The 15,555-nt window shown below is 25.9% G+C and overlaps 1 protein-coding gene and 1 long non-coding RNA gene across 7 annotated transcripts in view; one reads left to right on the top strand and one right to left on the bottom strand.

The window, feature by feature from the left end:
• Window positions 1–15,555, top strand: part of LOC107169664 (uncharacterized) — a 207,410-nt gene that overhangs the window by 105,581 nt on the left and 86,274 nt on the right. The gene's annotated exons all lie outside the window — the stretch shown is intronic.
• Window positions 1–15,555, bottom strand: part of LOC107169663 (uncharacterized) — a 133,911-nt gene that overhangs the window by 96,894 nt on the left and 21,462 nt on the right. The gene's annotated exons all lie outside the window — the stretch shown is intronic.

A 15,555-nucleotide genomic window follows, 5' to 3' on the forward strand; every position in this document is an offset into this window, starting at 1 on the left:
GTAGGGGTTTGTTTTTCTCGACATTATAATACTCTTGTCACTTGTCAGTTACAAACTGTTTTTATAAAATCTATTTTTGTATTATTTCTTTATTGAAAATCATAATAGTTATATAGTAATATTAGGTTAAAATATCTATGTTTAGTGATAGAAATGGAAGTTATATATTGAACTATATTCCAATACATTTATTTATTTATTCATTTATTAGTTTTTACTTAAATAAATATTAGACGCTTTAACACATACATCTTATGATAATTATTATTATTCATTAACAACGATAAAAAATGTTTTCTTGCTATAATATTGTGTAATAAAATATCAAATTGATTTTTAACAGAGCTATTGTATGATGTTTATTTGTAGGTATTTATAGAATCACTTTTTAAGTTTTAACAAAATAAAAATAATAAATAATTTCTAAAACTAAAATTATGATGTTAAATTTTATGGAATTTCTACATGTGATTAATATTTATTTAATTTAAATAAAAAAAAAATTATAAATAATTAGGTAAAATAATTACAGGAAATAATGTCATTTTTTGTTATCATATTAATGTTTTTAATTTATTTAATGTTTAAGTATTAGGTTTATAAACATTTTTAATTTTTTTGATTTATAGATTGTTAGAAAAAAAACTACTCTATATTTTTCTTTTGTTAGGTAAAACTATGGACTATACAATTTATGATATTTAATAAGTTTTTGATAATATTATAAATAACCATGACAACGAAAACCTTCTGAAAAATAAAAAAGTGTATACTGCCCAAAAACAAATTTTTGGTAACTTATGTGGAATATTGTATTAAATTGTTTAAGTCTTAGCTGTTATAATATCTTTTTAACTAGGTAAAAATAATATACACATTTTTGTGATTTTGATGAATTTTGTCAAAATTTTAACTTAACACGTTTATATAAAAAAAAAATAGTTATGATATTTTGTCGGGATTTTGTATTTGAATTTAATACCTTTATCAAATAAAAGATCTTATAATAGAACAGTTAATTGAAAAAAAAACTTTCTTCCTTATAAAAAAAATGATATTTTCACACGGCTGGATTAAGACTTTCTTATTTTTGGACACAGTTTTTTTTTTAGGCCCCTATCAGTAATTATTAAAAATACCCAATATATTTATAAGTACGTGGTAAAGAAAATATAAGAATTTGTAAACTTGCATGTTATAAAATATATTTATCTAAAACGTATTTACTTTAAGTTTGAAATATCACTGTTCGTGTATTAAAAGTTCATTTAAAAATAGCAATATAGTACAGTAATTTTTATTAAACATTCATAATTCTATTGACCAAACAACAATTCATTAATTTACATTTGTAAAACATAAATCTAAAATTTAAAACATTTATAAATAACTCAAAATATTTAGAAAATGTAATGATGTATATAAAATGGTAGTATAAACATCTGGTGAAAATTTTATGACGTATATGTAATCATTTTTTTCAGAGGTTCATAAAAAAAAATTGTCGAAAACTTGCTTTGCGTAAAAATTACTTTATTTTTTTTGTTTGTTTTTCATGATGCTTTTGAAAACTATATTATCTAACTAACACCATTGATTGGAAATTCAATATATTCATCATTAGGAATCTAAAGTTGAATAGGTATAACCTATATATTAAAATATTTCATGTTCATTGGATGCCCCACGTGCCATTCTGTTGTTATGTTACATCTTATTGTATTAATTTTGCAGTCCAGATGTTAATATAAATACAAAATCAATATTTATTTTTGAAATTGATATTTTTTATTCATAAATTTCGTAAACCGAGGGTCAAAAAGTTTTAATTTTTTTTTTTACCGTATTTCGCATCTGGATGGTCCCCGAACATCTGTTGCCCAGTGCCCTGAGAAAGTGCACTAAGACTCTCCGTTAAATCTGTCTTATTACACAGAGGTTTATTTATTTATTAGTTTCTTAAGAAATGCCTGACAGTTCTAAATGAATGACCTATTTAAGGTACCATTATTGTGTTAAATTTAAAAACTACATAATCATTTTTAAACATAAACATATGCACATACCAATGTAAAACTAAAAGCTCTCTTTGCCCAGAAGTAAGAACATAAATGTGTATTGTATACATTACTATTAATACGTTTACACAAAAATAAAGTAATGGAACTTTTTTTTCGCCTATTTTTGTAATGAATTTGTATGGGATGCCCTATTATTGTATACATTATTCAATACGCTTTTGTCGAAACACCTAGTCATGCGTTTTTTTTTAAATATCATAATATTAATTAAAACCTTGTTTAAGTCACGACGTGTTGGAAAATAAAATTTGAAAATTGAAAATAATCATCACCGTTAGAGTGAGAATAAAAAATACATATATTATCACATGAACAATAATAAACTATATAGTTTTTGCAGTTGTTACAACACTGACATTTAGTTACAATCGTGTACAATTTTTTTGAACACATATTTGTGTTTAATTTTGATAAAATTTGTGAATTTTTTTACGAAGTGTTTTATATTTTAAGTTTATTCGTGATACATATAGCATTAATTATTGATTGATAAAATGAACAAATATTTTGTAAATTTTTTACAATAATCTTCAATCAACATCGACTATGTAGTACTCTAATATTATTTCGTTTATATATTTATTTATGAATAATTTAAATTATGGATTTCATATCTGATTATTCACCTTGAGGTATACCAGAGAACGGACTATAAAATATACATAACCAAATGTGTTTGGATTGAATTCATTTGAAGGAATGAAGGATAGATAGTTAAAATATATATATATATATATATATATATATGTATGTAAAGGAATATATAAAAAAAAAAAAAAATAAAAATATTATCATTTCATTTCTATTACAAACTATAATTTTAATATTAGCTATTTATTCGCACAATATTTGTTGGTTAAAAAAAATGTGGTCCACATTTCCTGTGCAGGACTACATTTCCCGTAACATATATACAATAACATAGGTACATGATAAATGTTAAACCCAAAATGAGCAAAAATGACCCAGAGGTCTGATATTTATCTGCAGACTTTATCCAGAATTATGTGAGAAAACGTTTACCTTTCTTCTTCGTTATACGATAGCTATTCATTTGATGTCCATTCGAGATTTATGACCTTACTTCCCCGTTAATTTAACGGAGCGTCGTCGATACGATCCGAAACTGAGATATGTTACCAAGGATAATATTATCTTCGAACGTTTTATATAAACAACATGGCAAGTTATGACCAAAACAATGTCAACAGTGTTTCTCATAATTTTATATTTTTTAATTTTATATACCGTGTATTCACTAATTTAGGGGACATTGAATTTCTCGGATAGATTATGTTGGAATAAATTGAATTTTTTTACAAGCTAGTAGTACATGAATGCACATTTTCGGATAAATTTCAAATTTTTAACCATCTCGGTACGCACATGACATAATAAGTAAGCAATGCAACTTATATTTTGTTTAATATCAATCGGTATTTTTGATACCAAATTCGGATAGACTGAACATTTTTAAGTCATTTTGACCAATTAATACTGGCTCTAAAACTAAAATTGACTGAATGAGAGCCATTCAAATTTCAATAAATAATACATTTTTACAATATTTTAACATTTTTTCAATAAACTGAATTAAACCATTAATTATAATTATTTATTATTGATTAATTTTTGAATATTTTTACATATACAGTTGTAATCAATATTATTAAATAATTTTATATTCATATTATGTTAATCTTATTAATTATAACACGTAAAAAAAAAAACGTAAAAATATTCAAAAATATTCAAAAATTAATCAATAATAAATAATTACAATTAACGGTTTTATGCATTTTATAATGAACTGTAAATAATATATATTATTTATTGAAATTTGAATGGGTCTCATCAGTTAATTTTAGTTTTAGAGCCAGGATTAGTTGGCCAAAATGACTTAAAAATGTTCAGTCTATCCGAATTTGGTATCAAAAATACTGATTGCTATTAAAAAAAATAAGTTGCATGCGCACGCGCGTACCGAGATGGTTAAAAATTTGAAATTTATCTGAAAATGTGTATTTATGTACCACTAACTTATTTTTGAATTAAAACAATAAAAAAAAAAAATCGATTCTGCGTAAATATTCTTGTTTTGTTTTTCCCAGTAATTTTGAAATGTAATTCGAAATAATAAAATGTTACCCTTTGACTCATCAAAGTCAAATTAGATCCGATCTGAAAATTCTCTCGAAGTTAAAATAAAAAAAATAGTTGTATTTATACATAAAGAAAAATTGTTCAATTGAAGTGAAACCATTTATAATTATTATTTCATAGATAGAAAATGTCAAATGGATTTTTATGATTGAAAAATAAAATAATAATAATATTATTTACATTAATGCTTCATTATGTGCAAATGTTTTTCAACTTTTATTGGAGTAACTCAGTTAATTTTATTTTTGTTATAAAAAAGTTTTTTTATAAAAACAAAACCCAGGGGCTTGATTATTTCTGTGTAGTACATTTTTTGAGTGTACGACATAATTGACTAAGATTCCTGTAATAGATGTATCGAATGCAATAAAAAAGTGTTGACGGTGCTTCACTATATTATATTATTACGTGAAAAAAAAATGAGCTTATACATAGTTATTCAATAACTATTAATAACTATTAGGCAATGTTAGTTATGTGTTTTATGTATTCAGAATGTTTAACATTACATTGGAAGAGCAAACAAAGGAATACATATTATATAGTACATAAGAATCTTGAAGTCAAATGTATTTATAAAAGAGCTCAAAAAATCAAAAACAAAAACAGATATTGAAAACTGTAATACCACCGATATATTATTATATCACGATTTCGTTGAGAATTCCGTAATTTCTGAATTTATGTATTATTTAATTTTGAGATCGAAATGAAATAATTGAACAAATAGAAAACATTGTATAACATTGTATTTGTTGATAGTTTCTTCTTATGAATTTTTATCAAAATCAGTGAATGTCAAAAAAAATCGAAATAACATATTTTTAAAATTACCAATAGATAAATTGACTTCCGGAAATTCAATACACATAAACAGATTGGATCAAATCGTCTGGTAGATGAGCTGTTCACAGGAAAAATAAAAATCTAAATATCGTTGTAAAACTACTATAACTCTTATTCCATTAAAAATAATAAGAATAAAAAAAAAAACTTTTAACTTGTCAAATGCATTCGATGCACTTTTTGTGTATTCAGATGAAATATATTTCGATTACTGATGATGTTTTCTTATTCAATGGTGAAATGTTACATAATGTGAAATAAAATATCAATAATCTATAGGCAGGCTTGTCATAAAATATACATATTGTTTGTTTTCATCATTTTAAGAGCTTTTATGTAAAGCAGAAATAAATATGAACTAACCATTCCATTTATACAGATGAAAATACAAAATATAAATAAAGTGATCAACGATCGATATTAGAAAGCCATCTTTCATGATATTTTACAGTGTAAAATTTACACTAAAAAAAAAAAATTATAGTTGGGGGTTGGGGGTTTCGAGACTCGTTAAATATATGATACTTTATTGTATTTGATCGTGTAGATATAGTATCTATTGGGTGGATTAAAGCTGGAATTGATTGAATTGAACATTATTTTTGTTTGTATAGATTTTAAAATCACTGTCAACGTGTAATTAGAATATTTGGCAAAAAAGTAATTATTGATAATAAAAAATAAATTTTTAATAGTCTTAAAAGCTCATGTTGATATGTGTATATGAATAGGTAGATTTATTTGATTGAAAAAACGTCACAAATACCTTGGTGAGTAAAATGTATGTATTTAAAAAAAAAAAATCACCACCAAAAATTAGATTTTTTTCATTTTCGTTTATATTTCGCCTTAGATGCAGCGTATTAAGTTAGTGCAGTTTACGAATTCCTTGATAATATATTCGTTCGGCTAATCATCACTGGCTTCTATCGTACATTTTTTTTTCAAACTCGTATGTTTTAATGAATCACTTGGTGCTTGTGGAACTAAGGTTTTTTTCTTTTATCGTCATCCAAAAATTACACAATGTGTCTCCCATGAATAATTTAATATATTCACTTACACATACGGTGAAGGCTATTTCCCGGGATTGACGATTTTATTTTTTTGCTTTATTCCTCGACCCCACCCTTGCCGCTTATTTATCGCGAACCAACCCCATAATTAAGTTGATGTTACATAACATGGACGAAAGTTACCAGGGCCATTTTATAAACAGCGAAAAGCTTTTAAGTTGAATAATTTCTTTCGTCCGTACTTCTCTTTCCCCATAAATCATCTTGCACCGTGTATTCACAACGTATCAGCAACTTTTGTTTCTAATAACTTGACTATACGAACAATTAATATTGTTATTGTACTGAAATTAAAATATTATACGTTCGAAATTATAATACGATGGGCAATTTGAATAACGTCATTGTGTTGAATATTACTTTTATTATTATACTTACATAATATTTTATGTAGATAATATTCACAAGTTCGCGAGCATCTGGTAATATTGTCTGGAGTTGGTGTTAACTAATTATAAAGAAACAGATTACAACTTTTATTGCAAGTTTTGTTTTTATTAATTAATCAGTACTTTTATAAACGTTATAACAAGGTGCAACGTTGTTAAAGCTCAAAACAATTAATATGCATTTTTTTGTGTGTTTTGCATCTAAATACTTACCTTGATTATGTTCACTTAAAATTAATTCCACTGATGTACTGGGTAACGAGGTGATATGCATTTCAAACAAATCATTAAACCGAAAAGTTTTTGATTTCACGTATAAATGCCAAAAGATTAAATTTAAAAAAAAATATGTTTTGGAAACTGTTCAAAGTCAGGAATATATCATTAGTATTACAATGAAGTTAGAATAAATATTGTATTTATACCTTATTTACCTGTAAACACTTTGTAGTTGTATATTTCACCAAGCGTTAGTTTTGTGGAAAAATATCTTACTAAAATTGTTATGCAGATAATATTTTTTTTTTTATTAGTTAAAATAGAATACAGTAAAAACTCTCTATAACGAAACTCGTTACAACGAAATCTCTATATTGCGTAAATAACGTTAAGTTAACTTATAATGGTTGGTTTGATTTAAAGCCTATTAATTACTCTCTATTACGAAAACTCTCAATAACGAAAGAAATCACATGGTCCCTTCAGATTCGTTATAGAGAGTTTTCACTGTATTTACGATCTGTAATATTTGTACATACAATAAGTACATTTGATAAATAATAAATAACATAACGTGAGTGACGCGTGGAGAGAAGCCAACCACACTGGATATTCTCTAACTTGGGGGAGGGAGTTTTATTTTTTTTTAATTTGTGTAGGTTGGGATTCAGGAGATCACGACACCAGTGTCTTTTTAGTCTACGTGGGGAGTTATAAGGCAAGAATTCATTGGCCAAGTTAGAAATCAATGAATTTGTGTTGTTAGCTGTTTTGGAGTGTACATTTATGTAATAGTTTTTAGCTGTTTTGGAGACTATTTCGATTTTAAGATCTTTATGTAGTGAGAGGTTTGAGACGTACCATGGCGCAGAGGTTATTAGGTGAAGGGAAATAGACTAGAAGACTTGAATAGTCCATTTTTGGGAAGGTTTGGCACATCCCCATATTTGGATGCCGTAGGCCCAGATAGGTTTTAACATTGATATGTATATTAGTAATTTATTATCAATAGAGAGTTTGGACTTGAGGATAGGTCATAAGAGATGAAGTCTAGTGTAAGAGTTTTTCTTTTAGTTTTGAGGTGAGGGCCCCAGGATAGACTCTTGCCTAAGATTAGATCTAAATATTTGGTTTGAGTTGTAGTTTGGATTGGATTGTTTTGAAAATAGATTGTAGGAAGAACAGCTTTTCTTAAAATAAAAGGAATGTGAAAGGACTTGTCTGTATTGATTTTTATTCTCCATTTGGTGGACCATTTTGAAATATTGTTAAGATAAATTTGAAGGTTTTGGTATGCTATTGTGTAATCAAAATGGGATGAGAGGATTGCCGTGTCGTCAGCGTAAGTAGCTATCAGGGGATTTTCGGAGTTGGGAATGTCATCAGCTGTGTAAATATTGTAGAGGTCTGGTGATAAATCACTTCCTTGGTAGTACTTCCTTCTGCTTCAATTTAGAATTGAGATGAGAGGGAGTCTCCTTGACGGACGATAAATGAGCGGTTTTGCAGGTATGATTTGGTCAACAAGTAAAGTGGAACCGAGAGGAACATTTTTAGCTTAAAGAGTAATCCAGTGTGCTAGATACGGTCGAACGCTTATGATACGTCTAAGAATAAACCCGGGTAGAAGTTTTTGATCTCAAGCGACGAGGCTATTTTGTCTACAATTTGGTGGATCTAGTGGGTTGTGGAGTGGTTTTCTCTGAAACCGAATTCTTTAGAATTCATCTTTAGAACATAAGAACTCGTATTTGTGTTTGAATAACTCGTATTTGTGGATCAGAATTTTTTTTTTTAAGGTTTTGGACAGGTGATTGTATCTTTTTTTGTCGGACGGTAGTCTAGTGTTTTGCCAACGTGAGTGTGCACGACATTTTTCTATGATTAGAGTTTTTATGTTGAGAGGTAAATCGTATGGGTTTGAATTTGGTGGTTTGTTTGGGTTAGGAGTATGAGTCGGAAATCGCTGCTTTCATTGAGTTGACAAAGTCTTAGGATGCTATTTCAATTTCACAGGTGTTTTTTAAAGAAATTTTAGATTCTGAGCAGAGCGATGAATGTTTGATTTTACCATGATGGGTGTTTTTTTTCCCAGACTTTTAAACTTTTGAACGACCTACTTAAAAAGTTTAAGGTTCAAAACTTATGAATTTAATAAATTCAAGTATTCAAGTTCATAATTAATTTGAATTAAATTAATTTTCATATTTTAAAAATTATTGAACTTTATTTAAGAAATTAATTTTGCTTCAAAGTTCATAAATAAATAAATAATAATAATAAATGTTTAACTTATTCATTTATTTCAATAAGAATATAAGATATTTAGAAAAATAAATATTAACTACATTTTAAAATACATAAATAATTCGATTATAGTCAACAGTTATATATATTTTAATTTGTTTCTTAGCTATTTTTAGTCAGGCAGTGTTTGGTTGCACAATCATTTTAGATTCTGAGAGGAATGTATTGATTTAACCATGATGTGTGTTTTTTTTGTGTCAGTCATCACGTTTTGGGACAGTAAAAGTGCTTCGATTTTCGACTTCAGTACCTTGTTCGATCAAAACGTGAATCTAGTTGGTACTTTGGGGGGTCAAAAGTAAAAAATGTTCAATATTTTTTCTAAATACCTAATCGGAATAAACTAACTGAATATTAAGGGGAAAACAGGAAATTTTACGCACAATCAGTTTTCGACAAAATCGATTTTGGTTTTTGATGTAACTTTAGAACAAATGATCATAGATACATTAAATTTTCACCAAATGTTTATATAAAAATATTCTATCCACCATGCAATTTTCGAACAATTTTGACTTAAATTGAATTATTTATAGACATATGCAATTTTCGATCATTATTAGTTTTTTTTAAAATTAATATTGATCAAAATGTATTTGTTGGGTAGAACATCTTGAACATTTAGCAGTCGAAAAATAAAAGAAATGCATAATCATAATTTTTTTTACCAGCATTTAAATTTTAATTTTGACAACATACGTAAAAATCACGAAAATTCGCAAATTATTTTATGCTAGAAATTCATAAAAAAATTTCGTTTTATATCTAAGATTTTAAAATTTAATACAAGGCTCCTAAAATATTTGTACAATAGCAGTTGAAAAATAAAATAAATGCATAGTCACAATTTTTTTTACAGGCATTCAAATTTTAATTTTGACTACATATGTAAAAGTCACTAAAATTTGCTAATTATTTTATGCTAGAAATTCATAAAATTTTTTCTTTTTAAATCTAAGATTTGAAAATTTTTAATAATCTATAATATATCCTAGACAATAAACCGTCTCCGTTCAGAATCGTTTTTCGTATACAATGATACCTATAATAATTGCATTCAAATTTAACCTACCCTAGTCAGAGGTCCACTCCACCCCTTAATGTACAGCAGAGCGATATCCACTTAACCGCTTTTTTAAGTTTGTGTTGTTTTTTAAGATGGTGGAGAATTTTTCTCAATTGACAGGAGCCGATAATATTTATAGGTTTATAGACGAATATTGTTTGCCTGTTATAAATAAGATCACTAAAGTATAACCAAATTTCTATTATACTACGAAAACCTATAAATATATAACATAACATTAAATAAATAGAAAAAATGCAAAATGTTATTTATTTAGTCAGAATATGGCAGACGCTTCGCTGGAAATTCAGCATTTAAATTTATCATAGGAGCTTATAATAAATAATAATACCAGAATCGTTTAATTGGTTGTACATGTAATATGTGAGGCATTCGAACTTGTCCAATTTTCTATAAAAGTTGAGTATATACGATTCATAGTACGATTTTGGTACGTTTAAATTATACGCAGATTATACAATCAGATGAGGTTATAATATTGGTGCATTACATTTGAATTTTGAACAGTGTCTAATGTACATTATATGATGGATTACCGTACAAGATCAAACCATTCAAACCTGAGCTTAAATTGTGTTACTCGTTTTGCAAATATGGATACTCGTATGCTTTTGAAATTTGGAATTTTATCCTGGACATTTTTTTATCCAGTTTTAAATATGGCGATTGTACCAAATGACGTCCGTAAGAAGCATTTTCTTAAAAAAGTATAGTATCGTTAAAGCTTAAATATTTTAAAATCTTAAATCAATTATTATATGACTCCTTATCGGCATCAACACATTTAAATGCTAATATATTAATATATATTTCACGTAGGATTCCATTATTGGATGGCCTACTTCCTCGCTCATATTAAAATGTATATAAATGTTCACATTTGTTTATTGTGCTACTATGACACAGAGTGTAAAAAATATTTTTATACAAATAAAAAAATAAATATTTATTATTAACATTATTTTTGATAATCTACTATACATTGCATTGCATACAATTAAAGTATATTATTGATTTGATTTATTTAATGTTTTATTCAAATGATATTCATACGAAGACACAATAATAATAATTATTATTTTTCTTAAAATTAAAATCTATTTGGTGATAACTTTTAATAAATAAACATATACAAGTATGATTTTAAATAAAATGCTTACAGTAATCTGTAAAGAGATTTTTAATCAAAATAATGAAAAATGATTCGATAGTGAGTGGATTATTTTTGTCTGTTGTCTTGCATATACTACGCATTTGTCATAGCATATTTCACGGTCTTTTTTCATGGCTCTTATAATAATATAGTGACAAAACTAAGCCGAAGCGTACAAATATCTGTATTTTGTTCAGCCTTTTGATATTCTTCTGTATCATACGTGTGTAAGCATTTTGGGTAAGATAAATGGAATTGGTAGCGTTATTTCTTTGATTAAGTTTTTCAATTTTTGACTTGTGACATGACCTTAGGGTCAAAATGAATCACGTGTCTGATATTATAGCTGAACACATCGATATACGAACATGTATGAAGTTGGGAAAAATCATTTTTGAATTCTCAGCGTAGCAATGAATATACTGATTTTACAATGATGTGTGTATGTGTTTTTGTGACTGAAAACACCACTTTTTATAGTCGAAAAACTACTCTGATCATCAACTTTAATAGAAGTTTCTGGCAAAAAATTGAATCTAGTTGGTGCTTTTGGAGGATCGAAATTGAAAACTCTCAGTACTTTTTAAAATAATGGAGAAAAACACGGAATTAAAAAAAATTGAAGATCGATCAAAATTAATGAAAACTCAAACTGTATAGTTAAGTTTACAAAATGTTATTCATGGTATTTCGTAAATAGTTCATCCTGTAATCTAAAATGTACTGATAATTATTCTAATTTTAGGATAAATTGTATCCGTATGTAAATGCCATGTTTTAAAAAAAAATAAATTCAACCTACCTATTATTACCAATAGAAAAATTATAACAATATAAAATATTCTAGGCAGACACGCCGCCTTCACTTAAAATCGTTTTTCATATATACAATACGAATTCAAATTTAACACATCCATTACAGTGATCCCACTCGACAACCACTGTACAGCAAAGCGATATCCACCTATCATTCATAATTTACTCTTTAGGACTTCTATGCAGGAATAATAATAATTATAAAAAGATTATAATAGGCCGTTTGCAATAGGGTTTGTACGAATACCGGATGTTTGGTACTTAATAATTAATTAAGTATAATAACAAACTATAAGTTTATGGTTCGGCGAACGAGGCGCCCGACGCGGTAGTCTTATTGTCTTCTGAGAATTTTTTCTCAGAGTAACGGATTAAATTTCTTCACAAGTAAGTGAATGTGTGTTTATCAATCTCAAATGATACATTGAATATTATTAAATATGAAGACATTTATCTATTTTATTTTTTTTTTTAAATATATTATTTAAGATTTTTTTTTAGTAGTTTACTTTATTGATGTTTCGTTTCACCAATATTCTTTTATATCGTACGCAATAAAACTATTTTATATTATTTTTTTTTTTTGCATACTATGTAGGTACGTTGACAACCCACATGATGAAAAATTTGGTTTAGGGGCTGGTGTTAGTTTTTAAACATTTACCGCAATTCTAAGTAATTTCTAAAAATAAGCATATATTTATAGACATATTGTGAAGTTTGAGATTAAAATAATTTAAAACACTGTTAAATTAAGTTTAATGTGGCCTGTAGATTATTACTTTTGACTATTTGCAAAATTATCGAATTTGGCTGATTCTACAGGATCATTATTCTCGTAGTGATTTTGGAAAATAACTACATTGACACTAGATGCTTTAAATAAATTCGTGTTAACTATACACAACTTATGCACATCTGAAAAACCTAAAAAGACAAATTATGTTTTGTGTATTGTAAGATACTAGTTTTATTAATTATGTATTATGAATAAGCCACAATTTGTGATAATTAAATTATTTACAACTTTAATTTTTAAGAAGATGACCTAATTAACCTATGTAAAGATTTCTTGCAACACTACTAAAATTACATTTAGGTACCTACGCCCAATCTTACTAAAATTTATTTTTAACATCTTATCTACGAAAATCGTCTATGATAACATTAATTTCGTGTATGAATAATATTAATAGGATACTTATAGAGTTAGATAATATGACCAAGCGCTCGTTTCATATTATTCCTCCCGCCATAATACTTTCAGATTTTTAGCTATTTATGTTAAATTGTTTATTTAACTTTCATAAAAATATACTTTTCATAAAGAATACGAAAGTTTGCCATTTCTAAGGTCTCATACGTGTTTCATGTTCCAATTGTAAATTTAATACACGACATTTGCACTTTATCCATTTTTGTTTGGTATTCAATACTCCTAACCATGAAAGGCTGATAGGTTCTCATCATTTTTCTCACTAAAATAATTCAAACGTTGTGTACATCAACTTCGTGATATTAAATATGTTTACACTCTCAGAATTTATAAAAAAAAGTGTTCAAACCTATTTCTCGTTTTTTATATTTATTTAATTTTTATAACTCATAATATATATATACGCATACTGCATTTTAAATCAGCTGAACAAATCTAAAACTTTATTAGTTCCAGTGGTAAAAAATACTAATCCACGTTTATAGTTGGTTTTGTATAGTTTATAAAATGGTTTTTAAAACTTGGAAATTGGTACCTATGTTATTCTGACATTTTATGGATAAAATATAGTTATTTGATTGATGGAGTGTGGAGTTTATATAATTATATAGAATTTCAATTTTCATTGTATTTCAAAATAGTTGACAATTTATTGTTGCATAAAAATAGTTTCGTAATTATTTTATGGTTTTATAAATTAATTATTATTTTATATGTATTTTATTTGATAAGTTTACATATATTATGTTGGTTAGATTTTTTAGAGTAGCCATGTTTTTTCTATTACTTTTTTGCAAAAAATTAAAGACGTTTCAACTTAATAAGAAACCGGCTTTTATAATATATGACATTCTTAAATTTAAATTATATTTATTCATATTAGAAGTTTTATGTAGAAAGGAAATCAAAGAGAATTTAAAAGTAACTTGTGAAAACTTAAATGTTAAAATTTCAAAATAAACAAAAAATATTTTACTGTTTATATTATTTTTATTTATTATTATCATCCAAGTGTTTTATAAAGTATCTAAATTTTAGTTTGAGAGAAACAGATTTAAATTTCCTGTTTCAAAGTACGTTAACTTTTCTCATTTAGCATCGAAACAATTTTAGAAACCCCTAGGTATTTTTAATAGCTTAATATTATCATAAAAATAGTAAGATGCAGGAAATGTTATATGTATATATGTATATATTTATGTTGTTTACATTTTGGTTCTGTTATGTGAATAAAAACTATGTGGTTTTCATGAGTGGACTGTATATTTGAATGTAAATTGTACAAAAAAAACTGTGTTGTAGTCGTATACCGCGTAGAAAAAATAAAACCTTAAAAATATATAAATCAATTTAACAACATAACCACGGTCGCAGACATGACTGTTTACAAAGTGATACAATATGATAGTGATGATGACAGATTTTCATAACATATATTGTAACAAGAAAAATACAATTTTAAAATAGACACCAAATATACTATAAATAGTATGAATAAAAACATTGGATATGATTTAAGTTTGTTCATATAAATATAATATATAAATTTAATTTCAGTCAGAAATATTTAGAATTTATTTTAGGAATGAGAATTTGATATATTTTTTTATTTATTATAAATTATACTAGTTTAACGTATAACCTTATTTAATAAAAATATGTAAAGCAAAATTTTAGTTTTGAGATATTATCAGAAAAATTGAAATGTGCAGTTTGGGCAGCTGTAAACCTGTAAATGATCATCCCCATAATTATGAACACATTTGAATTTCTTCTATGATATTATCATATTAATATTATTGAACAACTGAATAGTTAAAAAAAAATCGATTTCCTTTTTTTACATTCCAAATCAAATATAAATTGTAATACCATGTTAAATTATCTAGATTTAATATAGTAATTGAATAAACATTATAATTTAATCATATTTGAAGTTTGTGATAAATTCAATCAAAATCTTTCAATTTTTATATTATATTGTAAATTATGTACTTATAATTTTGTTTTAGATCATGTTTTAATTTGATTTACAGTAATAATAATAATAATAATAATAAAATTAAAAAAATTAATTTTAATTCATATTATGTTCACAAAAATGTAGAAGTATTTTAAATATTTTACGGAAGAGCAAAAGGTATTTTGAATATTATTATAAATGTTGTCACATTTATGTTTTAGTAATGTTCTTAAAAAAAA

Source organism: Diuraphis noxia, unplaced genomic scaffold, assembly GCF_037042655.1.
Source record: "Diuraphis noxia isolate RWA-SAM2 unplaced genomic scaffold, SU_Dnox_SAM2 contig0004, whole genome shotgun sequence".
Taxonomy (NCBI): Eukaryota; Metazoa; Arthropoda; class Insecta; order Hemiptera; family Aphididae; genus Diuraphis; species Diuraphis noxia.